A 15,802-nucleotide genomic window follows, 5' to 3' on the forward strand; every position below is an offset into this window, starting at 1 on the left:
ATACAGTTCAATAGTGATAAGTTGTAAGAAGTTTTACAGAACTTCTTGTGGTGAAACTGAATATCTATACCCATTAAATAAGGACTCATTTCCTCCTCCTGCCAGACTCTGGCAACCGGCATTTACTTTCTGTCTCTGAATTGGACTTTGTCTTTTTATGACTAGCTTTTGTCATTTAGCATAGTGTCCTCAAGGTTCATCCGTCTTGAAGCATAAATCAGAATTCCCTTCTTTTTTAAGGCTGAAAAAATTACTTTATTTGTTTTACGAGTATATACCACTGACAAAGACTTTCTCCTTGATCAAACTTCATTTAGGGTCCTCTGAGCCCTCTTCACAACCAGGCCTTCATCTTGGCTTCTGTCCTTGCTGGGCTTCCATAGCCCAGTCTTGGCAAGAATCCCGCCAAGTTAGTATGGAGTGACTCTACCACCCTTGGTTTCTGACTAAGTTCCTCGTCCTCCACCTTTAAATCGAAGCCCTTGGCCTGCCTTAAGCATGACTCCTATTATGTCTAAGTTGGTTTAGCAAGAATCCCCCTCCCTTGATGTTTCCTTTTTAATAATTCACTGACCCCCTAACTCTGCTTGTGGATTGTAAATCCCACTTGTCCTTGTAGTCCCAATCGTTCCCTACTGCAATGTCCCTACTGCACTCGTGTTAAATAAAGTCTCAGAATAGTTCTATCTTTAATTGCACATTTTGTTTATCCATTTACCAGATGTACATTTAGGTTACTTCCACCTTTTAGCTACCGCAAATAACACTGCTGGGAACATGAGTGTACAAGTATCTCTGAGATCTTGCTTTCAATTATTTTGAGCATCTACCCAGAAGTGGAATTGATGGATCACATGGTAATTTTGTTTTCATTTCTGTGGGGACCCTCCATACTATTTTCCACAGTGGCTATACCATTTTACATCCCGGTGAACAGTGTACAAGAGCACCAATTTCTCCACATCCTCACCAACACTTCTATTTTTGTTTTTTCCAGAGTAGCCATCTTAATGGGTCTGAGTTGGTATTTCATTATGATTTGATTTATTTTTCCATAATAATCAGTGGTATCTGTTACCTTTTCATGTCCTTCTTGACCATTTTCACATCTTCTTCGGAAAAATATCTATTCAAGTCCTTTGCACATTTTTTTTAATTGTGTTGTTTTTGTTGATGAGTTGTGGAGTTCATTGTATACTCTAGATATTAACTTCTTATCAGATATATAATTTCTAAGTATTTTCTCCCATTCCATAGGCTGTTTTTCACTCTGTTTATTTTGTCTCTTGATGCACAGAAGTTTTAATATTGATGTAACTTATCTATTTTTACTTTTGTTGCCTGTGCTTTTGGTATCATATCTAATAAATCATTGCAAAAACCAATGTCTTGAAGATTTCCCCATTTTCTTCTAAGAGTTTTTTAGCTTTAGCACCTGTATTTAGGTCTTTAATCAATTTTTTTAGTTAATTTTTGTATATGTCATTTTGTAAGGGTCCAATTTCTTTCTTTCTTTTTTTTTTTTTTGCATGTGGATAGCCACTTTTCCCAGCATCATGTGTTGAAAAGACCATCATATCCCCATTGAATGGTTTTGTCATGCTTGTTGAAGACCATTTGACCATCTATATGAGGATTTATTTCTGGGCTGTGTATTCTATTACATTGATCTATATGTATAGTTTTTACCAGTAATCACACTGTTTTCATTATGTTAGCTTGATAATAAGTTTTAAAATTGAGAACTGTGAGACATGCAACTTTGTTATTTTCAAGATTGTTTTGGCCCTTTGGGGTCCTTTTGATATCCCATATGAATTTTAGGATAGACTTTACAATGCCATTTGCAATGCTAATGGGATTTTGATAGGGATTACATTAAACGTGTAAATTAGGTAGTGTTGACATCTTAACAATATTAAGTCTCCTAATTCATCAGCATAGGATATTTTTCCATTTATCTGTGTCTTCTTTAATTTCTTTAAGCAGTGTTTTGTAGTTTTCAGTATACATGTCTTTTGCCTCATTGTTTAAGTTTATTCCTAGGTATTCCGCTGTAAATTGAATTGTTTTCTTAATTTCCTTTTCAGATTGTTGACAGTTGGTGTATAGTATGGTACATGGTGTATAGAAATGCAACGGATTTTTGTATATTGATTTTGTACCCTACAATTTTAAAGAATCCTTTTATTAGTTCTAGTAGGTGTGTGTGTGTGTGCGTGTGTGTGTGTGTGTGTGTGAAATCTTTAGGATTTTCAACATATAAGATCATATTGCAGCAAACAGAAATAATATTACTTCTTCCATTCCCTTTGTATTTATTTTTATTTCTTTGTCTTGCCTAATTGCTCTGGCTAGGACATCCAGTACCATGTTAAAGAGAAGTGGCAAAAGCAGGCATCCTGGTCTTTGGCTAAACTTAGAGGAAGAATTTTCAGTCTTTCATCACTGAGGATGATGTTAGCTGTGTGTTTTCATATATAGCCTTTATTCTGTTAAGGCCATTTCCTTCTAGTTTGTTGGTTGTTTTTATCAAGGTTATTGACTTTCTTCAAATGCTTTTTCTGCATCAGATGGATGATCATAAGGGAGTTTTTGTTTCATTTTTTGTAATCTTCATTCTCTTAATGTGGTACATGTTACATTGATTGATTCTATTTTTTTTTTCTTTCCGTCTCAAGGAAGGAGCTAAAAAATGGTGCCATGTTGGATTTCTTCCCCCAATACTACTTATTATGTTTCCAACCCAAACTGAAATGCAGAAAGCAACAATGGTACTCCTCAGAAAGACTGGTGTGCTTGTCAGAAAGGAGACTAATATCATACTTTTATTTGCTGAGCTATAGAACTTCAAAGACCTATCCTGTTCTATGACTTGCATGCTTTCTTTGACTTGCAAGCTTAGCAAAGGGATTTGGTGTCTGAAGCTCTTTGGAAAGCTTAAATCTGAAAGTGGACTAGCACTGCTTGAACTTGTCCTGCAAAGAAAGCAAAGATAGCCCGGAGTAAGAAGCAAAGATCCAAGTTTTACCAAAGAGCTAAGAGAGCTGAACCAGAGTCCTCCTAAAGTAATAGAACCAAAAAGTCCTGTCTGCCAGCTTTGGGACCCCTGCAGGAACAGCAGTAGCTGAGAGGACAGAATAGATCAGACTGCAGTCTTAATGTAGGCTTGATGGGACTTTCAAAAATATCTAGAAGTGGGACTTTTTTATAGATGAAAATGACCAAAGAAGCTATGGGATCTGTTCAAACGTTGGACTGGGTGAGGGAGGAATAACGCAGCCAAGTAACAAAGGAAGAAAAACCTGTTCTGCTTGCACTTTGAGGACTAGCACATCCACGCACTGGAGGTAGACAAGTAAATACATGGAAAGATAGTTACTACACGGTCAATATTTTTTAAAAAGAGGTTATTTCATCTTGAAATTGTCATAGCTTTGTAGAGGAGATTTTAGGATGCGCGATAGAGTTAAGAGAGGTCGGGGTGAATCACAACATTCCAAATAGGAATAAACAAGAATAGTGGAAGCAAGAATGTTGAAGATTTCCCATAGGAAGGTGAAGTGTCTAGTTTGAAGGACAGGGAAGCTTTACGTAGAACACAGAATGTTAAAACACCGGGAAAAGTAGGTTGGGGTATGTTCCTGAAGGTCTTTGAACTTGAGTTTAAGAGATTAGGAAAAAAAAAGTTTTTGTGGAGGGGGTGGGAATGGGGGAACAGCAGTGAAATGTTTCAAATTCCCAAACTGACCATGGGATGATCAAAGTAATATTTTAGGATGTGTAGCTGACATGATGGAAGCAAACAAGGGAAATGTATCAGAAAACAACTTCAGGATTGCAGCTGCACCATTACAATGCTGGTCACTTGACTCCAAAATCTCACATTATTAACCAATACACAGTCAGTTTACAACCAGATCTATTATAAATACCCTATATAACTACTGTCGCCCCTGTGATAGTAGAGAGAGGGGAGGACTCTATAAATCTTTAGGGACTTTGTTTTATTTCATGTCATTCTCTGCTTTCATCTCATGATATTAATGTGATCTTCACTAAAGTGAATACTCCTGATTCACCAGGAGTCCAAGAAATTACTCTGCACATCTCTAAAAACAATCCAAAGTGAGAACCAGAATTTATATTCATTCCCAAGCTGGCTTTGTTTTTGGTGATTTTATTCTGGTTTCCTATGTGCTCTGTGTTTATTCTTCATTGAGGAGTCCTCACAAAATACTTTGCATGTATTTTGACTACGGTCTTAATTAGGGTCCTTTGCCATCCACGAATAAAATCAGACATTTCAAGTCTCATGAGCGCAAGAAGCTGGTGTCCATTTCCTCTTTCCATAAAGCATAATGTTTTAAACTATGAGAACATCTGTGAAGGTGTAACTGGAAGTGCAGGCCATTGCTGGGCCCTTGTGGACCATCCTCAGGTTGGTTCTATGAGCATCTATTGTTCATAAAAAGAGTGATTAATCTCCTTTCACTTTTCCCCCATGTTAACCTTGCCTTAATGGCAAAGATCTTTATAGAGACTCAGTCAGCAATGATAACAGTAAAATACTTAAATTGCTCACTCTAATATAAATTGAATTCTTTAGTCAAGAATACTCCCTGTGTTTGACAAATAAATCGAGACAATATTACTATTCATAACATAGGATGCAATTGTGGACATGACTTATACTAAAACCTTTGCTTACGATAAACTCATTTTACTTTTATTTCTTTCCTCATATATTGTGTTTGGCTCTTTTTTGTTCTCTTCATTTGGGAACATGGAAAGTCATATGCATTTTAGTTTACAAAAGAAGTGTGGCATTTTCCCCCTTTGATATAAAAACATTTATTAATGTTTGAATGGAACTTTCAGAAGTCAAGCAGACTTAATTTGAAACTTATAAATAAAAGATTTGCACTTAGATTAAATTTTTCTCTAAGGCACTTGTGTCTTTCTTTATTGATCATTATGTTGCACAAAGAAGTTGTGCTAATTCATTGTGCTGCTATTTTAATTACGGCTCAACTGAATTTATTCACTCAGAGACACAACAGCAGCATTTCTAGGCATGGGATCTAAATTCTTTCTTTGCCATCCTTTTTTTTTTTTTTCTTTGAGAGAGAGAGAAAACGGTCATGCAAATGAGAAGAAAAATCCTCTCAGTTTCAAGTCAATCGATTTTAATAAATTATTTTAGAATCAATTTAGGCAAAACCCTAAAGAATTTAGACACTTTCCAGATTGAGGTTAAAGACTGCCCAGGATTATATCACAAAACTAATTCACAGTTTTAACCCTTCTCTCACATATAAAGTTTATAATGTTGAGAGATTAAGGAGTAATATTAGAGGAAGCCATTGGGGTTCTATGAGTACTACTATACCTGAGAGGGAAGGGATGAGAGTTCCTACCCCTTACCTCAAACCTAGGGACAGACGTTTCAGACAGACACTGAAGGTGCTTATCATATGTCCTAGAAACTTGGGAAACAAAGTGGACTCACTTCTGTATCCTGCTGAAAAACCTAGAGTCCACTTGAAATAGCACCATAGCAACAGCAGTTCAACGGCAGCTCATCTGCTTATGAAGATGAGCCCAAAGTGGCTGGTACCTCTGAACTACTCCAGGGCTTCCCCAATTTACATTGATTCAACTTACAATTTGTCAACTTCACAACGGTGTGAAAGTTACATGCATTCAGTAGAAACCATATTTTGAATTCTGATCTTTTCCCCAGGTTAGCAATATGCGGGTATGATATTCTGTCATGGCGCTGAGCGGTGGCAGTGAGCCTCAGCTCCCAGTCAACCATGCGATCACAAAGGTGAACAACCAGTACTCTTCAGTGTACATTTGACCCTTAAACAACACAGGGGTTTGGGTTTCTCATACCACGCAGTTGAAAATCTTCCTATAACTTTTGACTTCCCCAAAACTTTACTAATAGCATACTGCTGACCCGAAGCCTTACTGATAACATCAACAGTCAACTAACATATTTTGTATGTTAAATGTATTATATACTGTATTCTTACAATAAAGTAAGCTAGAGTAAAGAAAATGCTACTAAGAAAATCATAAAGAATAGAAAATACATTTAGAATATTTATTGAAAAAATCTGCCTTAAGTAGACCTGTAAAGTTCAAACTCACATTGTTCAAGGCTAAGCTATGCTGTTCTGTAGATTAGCTGTATTAAATGCATTTTCAACTTGCGATACTTTAGCTAGTAATGGGTTTATCAGGATGCAGCCCCATTGAAAGTCCAGAAGCATCTGTAGTAGACTATGCGTGACAAAGTGAAATGGAATGAGAGACTTTTATTCTCCCATGCATGGATAAGCAAGGGATCTTGGAATATCCCTTGAACATGAGAACTGTATTTCCTGTTACCTGCAAAAGTCAGAATTGATCAAACAATAACATTAACACACGTGTCCATCTAGAGAATTAGAGCGTACCCACTGATGGGAAAGGGTCTCATAAGAATTCAGGAAACTTCTCAATGGGTGATTCAGTCAACAGTAAACACCTCATAGACCCAGAGAGCATCAAACTCAGCTCATTCACTACATTTTTTGGAATGAAAGAGTTTCCGAGCCTCTTTATTTCTCTTTCTTTCATTGCAAAAAATGTTCCCGGATCCATTGGTCAGAAGTCTATTAGCAAGGTGAGAGTGAAAGATCAAAAGTGCTGGCAGTGGAAAGAGAGAAGCAATCTATGAAGTCTCACCTCCACCCCTGCACATAATCAGCTGATTCAGGTTCTAGCTAAGAGATGGATGGGAAAGCTGGCCTTTAAAGTTCTAAGATTTTGAGTATTACACTATTCTGCACAAATTAATGATTGAATTGAGTCTCCTTTGTGGATAGAAGTTACACAGACCTTTTCATTCTCTAAGAGTGAGCAGCAAATTCCTGAGTCCTAATGTAATTTTCTGGTTCAGGTGGACAGGAAGAACCAGTCCTACAATATGGGTTGAAATGGATACTAAGGGTGGGGGAAACACATGTTGTTTTTGACATTGTTGCTAAATAATGAGTCCTGCTTATTTAACATAAGAGTTTCACTTCTCTTATCAGCATTCATGTAGCAAATACATGATTGCTAATAATCTTTATATTGTTTACAAACCAGTCAGGTCTTTGTGTTCTTAAAGTTATTCCAGAAATCCAAGAGCTCTGGTTACTAAATATGTGATCTTGGAATCATCAATAAGACCATGGCTGCTATTGTCCTTGCTTCACCTGCTCAGTGTTTGTCATCTGGCTTCACCTCCTGGGATACATAGGGAATGTCTCTTTTCAAGATCACTCATGTCTACTCTTCCAATGGTTAAATCCTATGCAAAGTGTACAAACTTTGTTTTAACTCAGTTAAACTCTTCCTTCTTATGTTCCTCTTTCCTCATGTCTTTTGTGACAATTCGCCAAGTTGGATTTACTTTGTAAAGAATTCAAGCTCTGCAGTCAGTCTTCCTGAATTTCAAACCTCAACTCACCACTCACCGGTATAGCTCTGTGCTTTGGGACATCATTTATTCCCCATAAGCCTTCATTTCCCCATATATAACATGAGATAATAATTATATATAACTTTGTACATTGTCTATTGCATCATAAGCAGTCAATATTAACTAGGCTTTATAATTTTTATTGTCAGAATCATCTAGTCTCTCCCTTAAAGTCTCTATCTTGAACTCAGTTCCTTATCTTAGACATCAAACATGTGTATTTCCTGGAGTTATGTCTTTGGGTCTCTTCTATGCCCAGCTGCCCATTTTATATACTCAATTTATTTGATTTATTTTATTCCTACAATTATCACCTATAAATCCTAAAATTTACTAATCTCCTTCAACCTCACATCTCTCTTCTGAACTGTAGATCCAAATAACAGCTGCTTATTGAAATTTTCCACTTGATGGATATTATCTTTTCAAACCCAACAATTATAAAATCAATTGATAAACCATTCCTCTGGTGCAATACACACACACACACACACACACACACACACACACACACCTCTTTTTAGCCCTTCATTTCCTAGTTACTAACACCAGGGGCGTTCCAGTCACTTAAGCCAAATGAATGAGTTATCCCAGATTCCTTCACCCTCATTTCCCATTCCAATTTGTCACTAAACCCTGCAAATTCTGCCTCCCAAATATTTTTCAAATCAATCAACACTTCTCCATTGCTATTCTAATAGTGAGAGATAAAATAAAGGCTTCCAGCCAAAGCACACATAGTTCGTCATGGTTTAACTACTTTCCATCTTTTCTCTCTAACCACTTTCATCCCCTTAACTCTGAGTGTCAACCACATCAACTATTTTACGTTTCCGGAATGCACCAGATTTTCTCTTGCTCTCTTGGCTTTGAATATTGCGTATACTCTTCCTGGGCTGTGACCATTTCTTTTTGTATGTGACCTAGAATAAGTACAAACAAGCTGAGTACTCATTGACCCCATGATGGATGCTATTCTGTACTCTCAACAAGTGTAACATATAAGTATCGTCATCATTCTCTTTTTAGAGAAGAGAAAAGAAGTTCAAAGAGGTTAAGTAACATACCCAGTCCCTCAGCTCAAAACTGTCAGATCCAAGTTATTTGTTGACTTAGTAAATGTTGGTTAGTTGTTGAGTCTTACTACATGAATTGTTATTTCTCTTATAAGGATATCAAAATGGGAAATTAACTATTTGTAGAAACTTATCCAAGATCCTATAGGTGGTTCATAATAAAGCAGCGATGTACTCACAAACCCGGATTTAAATCTTTGTTATACTTGTTTGCCTTTTCCAAGTCTTGAGACAAAACAGAAAAATAAATCATTATGGCACAAAGTTTTGTTCAAACAATTCCCCCTCACCATTCTGATCTTGCTCTTTTCTCTTCCTTTTACCAATGCGATGTTCAACATCTGAATAAAATATTACGTCCTCCGTCAGAATGTTCTGGCTTTCTAGTGTGTGATGATTTGCTCCTTCTCTAAAGTCCTATGACATTTCCAACCTACATCATCTGGCCTGGAATTCAATCCTATGTAACTTGAATGGCTTCCTTTTTAAATCTTCTTTATATCAGCTATTTTTTATTAAGTTATACATTATAGAGTAAAATTCATACTCTTTTATATACAGTTCTCTGGTTTTGCAAATACATAGTCATATAACTACCAAAATCAAAATACAGAAAAATTCCGTTAACTCAAAAAAATTCCCCCATCCCCCTACGTAGTCATCCTTCCCTCTCACCCTAGCCTCTGATAATCATGAATCCATTTTCTGTGTCTATAGTTTGGTATTTCTCAAGATGTCACATATATGATAGTCTTTGGGGGCTGGTTTCTTTCATTTACCTTAATGCATGTGAAATTCATTCATTTTGCTGTGGTATCAGGAGTTCGTTCCTTTGTTTGCTGAGTAGTAGTCCATACTATGATGTACCATAGTTTGCTTATGCATTGACCTGTGAATGGACATTTCAGTTATTTTCAGGTTTTGTTGATTATGAATAAAGTTACAAATATTTGCATATGATTTTTGCATTAACAAGCATTCATGTCACTCAGATAAATCCTCAGTAGTGGGACTGGGGGCAAGTGAATACGTCACTTTATAAAAAAATTATCAACTTATTTTTCCACAGTTAAGGTACCATTTGACATTCTCAACAGCAAATTATGAAAGTCCCAGTTGGTTTGCATTTCTCACAAACACACTGTGTTGTCAGTTATTAAAATCTTTGCCATGCTAATTGCAGTAGCTCATCATAGTTTTAATTTGTATTTCCCTAATGATTAATGATGTTTAGCATCTTTACATGTGCTTATTTGATATCTATATATCTTCTTCTTTGGTAAAGTATCAGTTCAAATATTATTTCAAAACATTTCAATTATTGTCTGCTTTCTTACTGTTAAGTTCTAGGTGTTCTTTATCTCTCCAGGATACAAAATCCTTATCAGATATGTGATATAAAATATTTTCTTTCAGTCTATGCCTTGTATTTTTCTTAAGAGTATCTTTCAATGAGCAGGTGTTTTCTAAAACATTTGTACATTTCGGCTTCAGTTTTAGGTATACGATCCATTTTGAGTTTAAGAATCAAAGTTTTTTTTTTGTGTTTTTTTTTTTTTTTGCGTATAAATGTCCAATTGTTCTGAAATCATTTATTGAAATGATTGTCATTTCAACATTGAATTACCTTTAGTCATTTGTTACAACTCTGTTGACCCTACTCCTTAGGGCTACTTCTGGATTCTCTATTCTGTTCCTTTGATCTCTGTATCTATAATTTCACCAACACCTCACTATATTGAATAGTGTAGTTATATAAGTCTTAAAATTAGGTCGTGCAAGAATTGCATGATTTTTTAAAAAATTTTAGTTATTCTAATTTCATTGACTTTCTATATAAGTTTTAAAATCAGAATGTCAATTTTTACAAAGATTTTCTGCTAGAATTTTAACTTAGATTACTCTGAAGCTAGCAAGCAATTTGGAGATAACTGACATAAATATTAATCCTTCCCAATCCATGAATACAGGATATATGCATTCTTTTAAATATTTCATTCATCTGGTTTCATAGCGCTCAGTGCACAGAATTTGCATATTTTTTATTATATGTATTCCTAATTATTTCATGTTTTGGTGTTATTGTAAATGGCTTTTATAAATTTCAAAGTGTTTTTAATATATAGAAATATGATTAATTTTTAAAATTAAAATATAGTTGACATACAATATTATATACTAGTTTCAGGTGTACAACATAGTGATTTCACATTTGTATAACTTATGAAGTAATCACCACAATAAGTCTAATGATCTGAAGTGTGATTAATTTTTGTATATTGACTTTGTATCCTGCATCCTTACTAAATTCGTCAGTATTTTCTAAATTGATAATTATGTTGTCTGAAAACAGAGATAGTTTCATTTCTTCCATTCCTTAATATGGATTTATTTCTTTTTCTTACCCCAATGCACTGACCAGACCCTATAGTATGTTGTTCTTTGGACCGGTAAGAGTGGACGTATTTGCCTTTGTCTCTGTCTTAGGGGAAAAGCATTCAGTGTTCCACTAAGAAGTTAGCTATCCATTTTTGTAGATGCCCTTTATCCTGTTGAGAAAGTTTCCTTCTGTTCCTAGTTTGCTGAGATCTTTTATCATGAATGGATGTTGGATTTCTCTAAAGTAATTTCCTATATCTTCTGAGAGGATCAAATGGTTTCACTTCTTTCTATAGTTGATGTGATAAATCATGCAGATTAATTTTCAAATGCTGAACAAGCATTATATTTCTGAGATACACACACACACACACACACACCTATACATTTAATATATTATACATATATTGTTCGTAAAAATTAAATTCTCAACCTGGAAAGATTTACCACAGGGTAAATGTTCTGTTCAACATTTGAATCAGTGACTGAAACAAAACAAAGTTCACCACTATGGTCATCACACATGTAGCTGGATCAAAATGATACTAAGTTGATAGACACAGATTACATAGATCCCTATATTAGGTCAAAAACATACAACACAAGTATACAGTATGTATTCTTTTAACAAAAAATCTATCTTGTTGTGTTTCTTTCACGGTACACCTAATATTCAACAGTATTATAAATCCCAACTTAAGGCTTTGATAGGTTTATGCTGCATTAAAGTAGGAAAGTCTAAAAATATGAGAAGTGACAATCGTGCTGTGTGTCACTCAAAATACATCTGTCTTCCATTCAGAGCACAACAATTTATACATATATTTATACTTTTATACACATACACACACATATACACTAAAAATTTAAATCCTTATTTTGTTTGGAAAACTTGAAATGTTTTTAAAACTATGAAACTACATGTTTTATCAACTAAAACATAACAAAACACCTAATAATTAAAAATAAAATTAACATAAAATTTTACATAACCTACATAAAAATCAAGTAAAGTTTAAAATCAGATCATATTCAGAGGAGAGTAATCAGGAAGTTAAAGACAAGAGAAATATTGTCATAAAGGAACTAGGAGAATTGGTGATGTTTTCCAACACTAAATGATTTTTAGTTTGAAAGTGGATTGTATTTGTTCTAAGGATTAAAAGTCCGAGAATCTCTAGGTAGGCAAGTACTCTCTTCTACAAGTAGTGAATTCCTCATCACTGGAGTTGTTTATGCTTAGAATGTATGGAGACACGATTCAAGCATCGAGGTGAAAATCTGGAGGCAGTGAATAAAACTATCACAGAAATGACCCACAGGCCTTGGAGCCAGACGGAGAACCAAAAATGGAAATGTTTAAATGCGATTTCATCTCTCTTAAAATCAATTTAATTGAGCAAACATCATTCTGCTGGATGCTACACAAGTTGCATTCTGAACTGTGCTTCTCCATCTGGAGGTTCTAGTTCCTGAAACAGGTGTGTTCTGCTCTCTTGGTTTCCTTGGCAACCGTGAGCTCAGTAACCTTTCCATAGTTATGATTATTGGTATAGTCTCCAAAGGGAAGGCCAGTACTACCTTAAAGACTCTTTTGGGTCAAAAATGCCCCAGGAGGTGTGAATTTGTTCCTGAATTCCATGACGGTAAGGCTCAGGAAAGGGAGGTTTAGAATGAGAATTCCAGGGACAAATGAATCCGAGGACACGGGACGCCCCCCAGCTGCACTGTGCGGTGTTACCGTAGCTTGCACATACCTGAGTTTCGTAGGAAAGCGGGGCCCAGAATCAGCTCAAGAACCCTTTGGGAGCATTTGAGATCTTGCTCCTTGACGTCTTGTCAGTTTGACTCAAAAAAAACTCTTATAAAAATTATCAAAATAAAAAAGAGCCCCCTCTTTCTTTCTGTCACTATGAGCCCATGTTGAAAGCAGAGGGCTTTAACAGACAGAAGCCAGATAGAGAGGTTTAAGTGAGTCACTCTTTTATGAGAATTTGGGCTATGATTAAAATATATATATATATATATAGCCTTGAAACCATATGGAGAACCAGACTCCTGGTCAAACATTTCAAAAACCAGCATTTATCAAACCACCACCTACCTGTATGGGGCTCTATCAGGGCCTATTGTTTTCCTATTTCTGCCATTATAAATCTATGTTATTTACCCAGTGAATTTTCCTTGGCCTATTCATGTAGTGTTTGGGGCCAGGATTGTTTGGTTTTATAATAACTCTTATTCCCTCTTAAAGTTGAAATCTTTAAGAGTTGCCCCTGGCCTTAGAGATATGAAAGGATATACTATAACTTTATGGTAACCCAAGTTTCCATGACTCTGGCTGGTATATACAAGTATAGAATGCGAGAAGAGGAAGGGAGAAAGCATTCTGTTATGTTGTACTTTACAAAGACAATTTTTTCTTCTTGGTTAATAGGAAAATAGATACTTTAGAAAATCTTCAGACTTGCTGTAGGCTTCATGTTTAATGAGGTAAAATCCAATACTTTTTCAAATACTTTTTCACAGCTGGACTAAACCCAAGTATTAGCAATTTGCATGCTCTATATACAATTGGTGATATTTGTACTGAGTATTTAAACAATGTACTTTGGCATAAGACTAGAAACACAGACAGACAGACACATTCTCTGGTTTCTAAGTGTTCCGTGGTTCTAACAGTGATCTGTACAAGCCTCTTAACAAGCCAGAAATCCTGACTGAATTGTCTCATTTTAGCAAAGACATCATCACATTACTCTGTAGTACTGTTTTAGAGGCTATGACACAATTTCTTTACCTTTCCTTTCTTCTCTCCATATTTGAAGAATAGAAATCTTCAAATGTGATTTAATCTCTTTAAAATCAATTTAATTAAGCAAACATCATTGTGCTAGATGCAATTGCATTTTGAACCCTGCTTTCAAAGGAATCACACTATTTTAGAGAAGAAAATAAGCAAATAATTACAACAAGGTGACAAGAGGCCACAGAGCAGAAAGAATTTATGCAGTTAGCTAATGGAAGAATCGTGGAAAATTTCACAGAAGAGTTATGCTTGAGTCGGATTTTGAAGGATGGATAGAAATTCTTCTTGGTAAGAATATTTCAATTGGAGAGACCATAGCCTTCCTGGGACAGGAATCCATGGGTAGTTGAACATGGCTGTCAGATAAATAAAAAGTTGCTTAGAGGGGATGGGATGGGGAACTGCTAGAGAGAAAACTGGACAGTTGGATGAGGGAGAGATCAGAAAGGCCTAACATGTAATGCTAAGAAGCTTGAACTTCACTCTGTAGAGAATTGGAGGTCTTTGTTAGATTTTAATAAGAGGAACAATTTGATCAGATTTTATTTGAAAAAGAAAGTTACATGGACACTAGATTAAATTGAGACAAGACTAGAAACTGGGAGATCTTTCAAGATACCATTGAAGATCCAGGCAAACAGTAATCAGGGTTTGAACTAAAGTGGGGACTGGAAATATGGGGGTCAACTAAAGAGGTAATTTGAGGGTAGAATCTATGAGCTCAATCTACGAGTGATTGGAAATTGTGAGAGGGCGAGGGCGCTCAGGGAAGTAGGATATGAGTAAAAGAAAGAATCAAGGACAACTTCAAAATTTCAAGATCTCCTATTTTAATTTTTCTCCCTAGAAACATCGTGCCTCATGCCCTTGCTACTCAAAGTGTGGTCCAGGTATTTACTTAAAGAATTACCATCACCAGAACGTATATTGAAAATGCAAATTATTGGGCTCCTTTGCAGAACAGCTGGTAATGAGGTACAAGAATCTTGCCCTGCAGTTGATTTGTATGCATGCCAAAATAAAGTTTGAGAAGCACTGTTGTATGTGTTTCTAACTAATACTCTATCTCTTTCATGAAAATTCTTCCTTTACTCCCCTCTGTCTCTGACTTCTTTATTTCTATTTCTAGTTCTGCTCCTGCCTTAAATCTAAACAAAAGTAGCCTAAAAAAGTGGTGTCAAAATTTGGAAGTGAGCTGCATTTTTCCAATACTAAATTGGAGGCTCATTCCACATGGCCGTAGCAGTTTAACGACAGTGCCGAAATGTTTCGCAACCCACTGAGTGTGGCTCCAATATGGTAGGTGTCTGCTTGTTATTGCATTAGACTGAAACTCTCACAAAGAATGGACACCACAGTACTTGAACTTATGTCTATTTTCTCTCCACAGTCCTCATTTCGATACTACCAGTGACGGTACAGTCCTACTGTGATACCCTCTATTATAAATGCCTCCATTGTAAATAGTGCAGAAAAGAGAAGCTGAACTTACAATGCAATAGTGAAAGGATGGAAAACCTTGTTCCTAATTAGGCTCTTGAGTTTGAAAAACTCCATTCTTTTCATGAGAGGAAATACTTCAGAGTAAGCATCAGGAAAAAGAGATGGTATATAAGAGCTGAGAATAGGAGATTGACAGACTAAAGTAAATGTCCAATTTATTGCGTTTTTGAATAGAGGTTTTCAGCGTTCCGCCTTAGATTGTTTCACGCGATCTACTGTTCTTTCCCTCTTTTCTCTCCCACCATGGCAGTTTTTGGAGTTGTAACTTTCTCAATTCAAGCCTTTCCTCTCAATTTATTAATCTCGCTATGTTTTGAATGCAATATACTTTTAAAGGACTATACTATTTTCTCCTTTTCCAAAGAAACATCCCAGTAAAATGAAAATGAAGATAACTGAAGAAAGAAAGGAAACAAAGGGGAAAAGCAAGGAAGGCAACACTTAGAGAAAAGATAATGAAAGCCCCCTGTTGGGCTCTTACACAAACTAGTAGACGCAAGGCTGTGCTAAGAA

The 15,802-nt window shown here is 35.8% G+C and overlaps 1 long non-coding RNA gene across 1 annotated transcript in view; it reads right to left on the reverse strand.

Moving 5' to 3' along the window:
• Positions 1-9,490, reverse strand: part of LOC148759326 (uncharacterized) — a 126,426-nt gene extending 116,936 nt beyond the window's left edge. The window contains exon 1 of the long non-coding RNA XR_016018196.1: positions 9,378-9,490. This is a non-coding gene — a long non-coding RNA (uncharacterized LOC148759326). The remainder of the gene's footprint in view (positions 1-9,377) is intronic.
• Positions 9,491-15,802: the final 6,312 nt, after the last annotated feature.

This window comes from Rhinolophus sinicus, chromosome 1 (assembly GCF_057876585.1).
Source record: "Rhinolophus sinicus isolate RSI-liver-muscle chromosome 1, RSI-T2T, whole genome shotgun sequence".
Classification (NCBI taxonomy): Eukaryota; Metazoa; Chordata; class Mammalia; order Chiroptera; family Rhinolophidae; genus Rhinolophus; species Rhinolophus sinicus.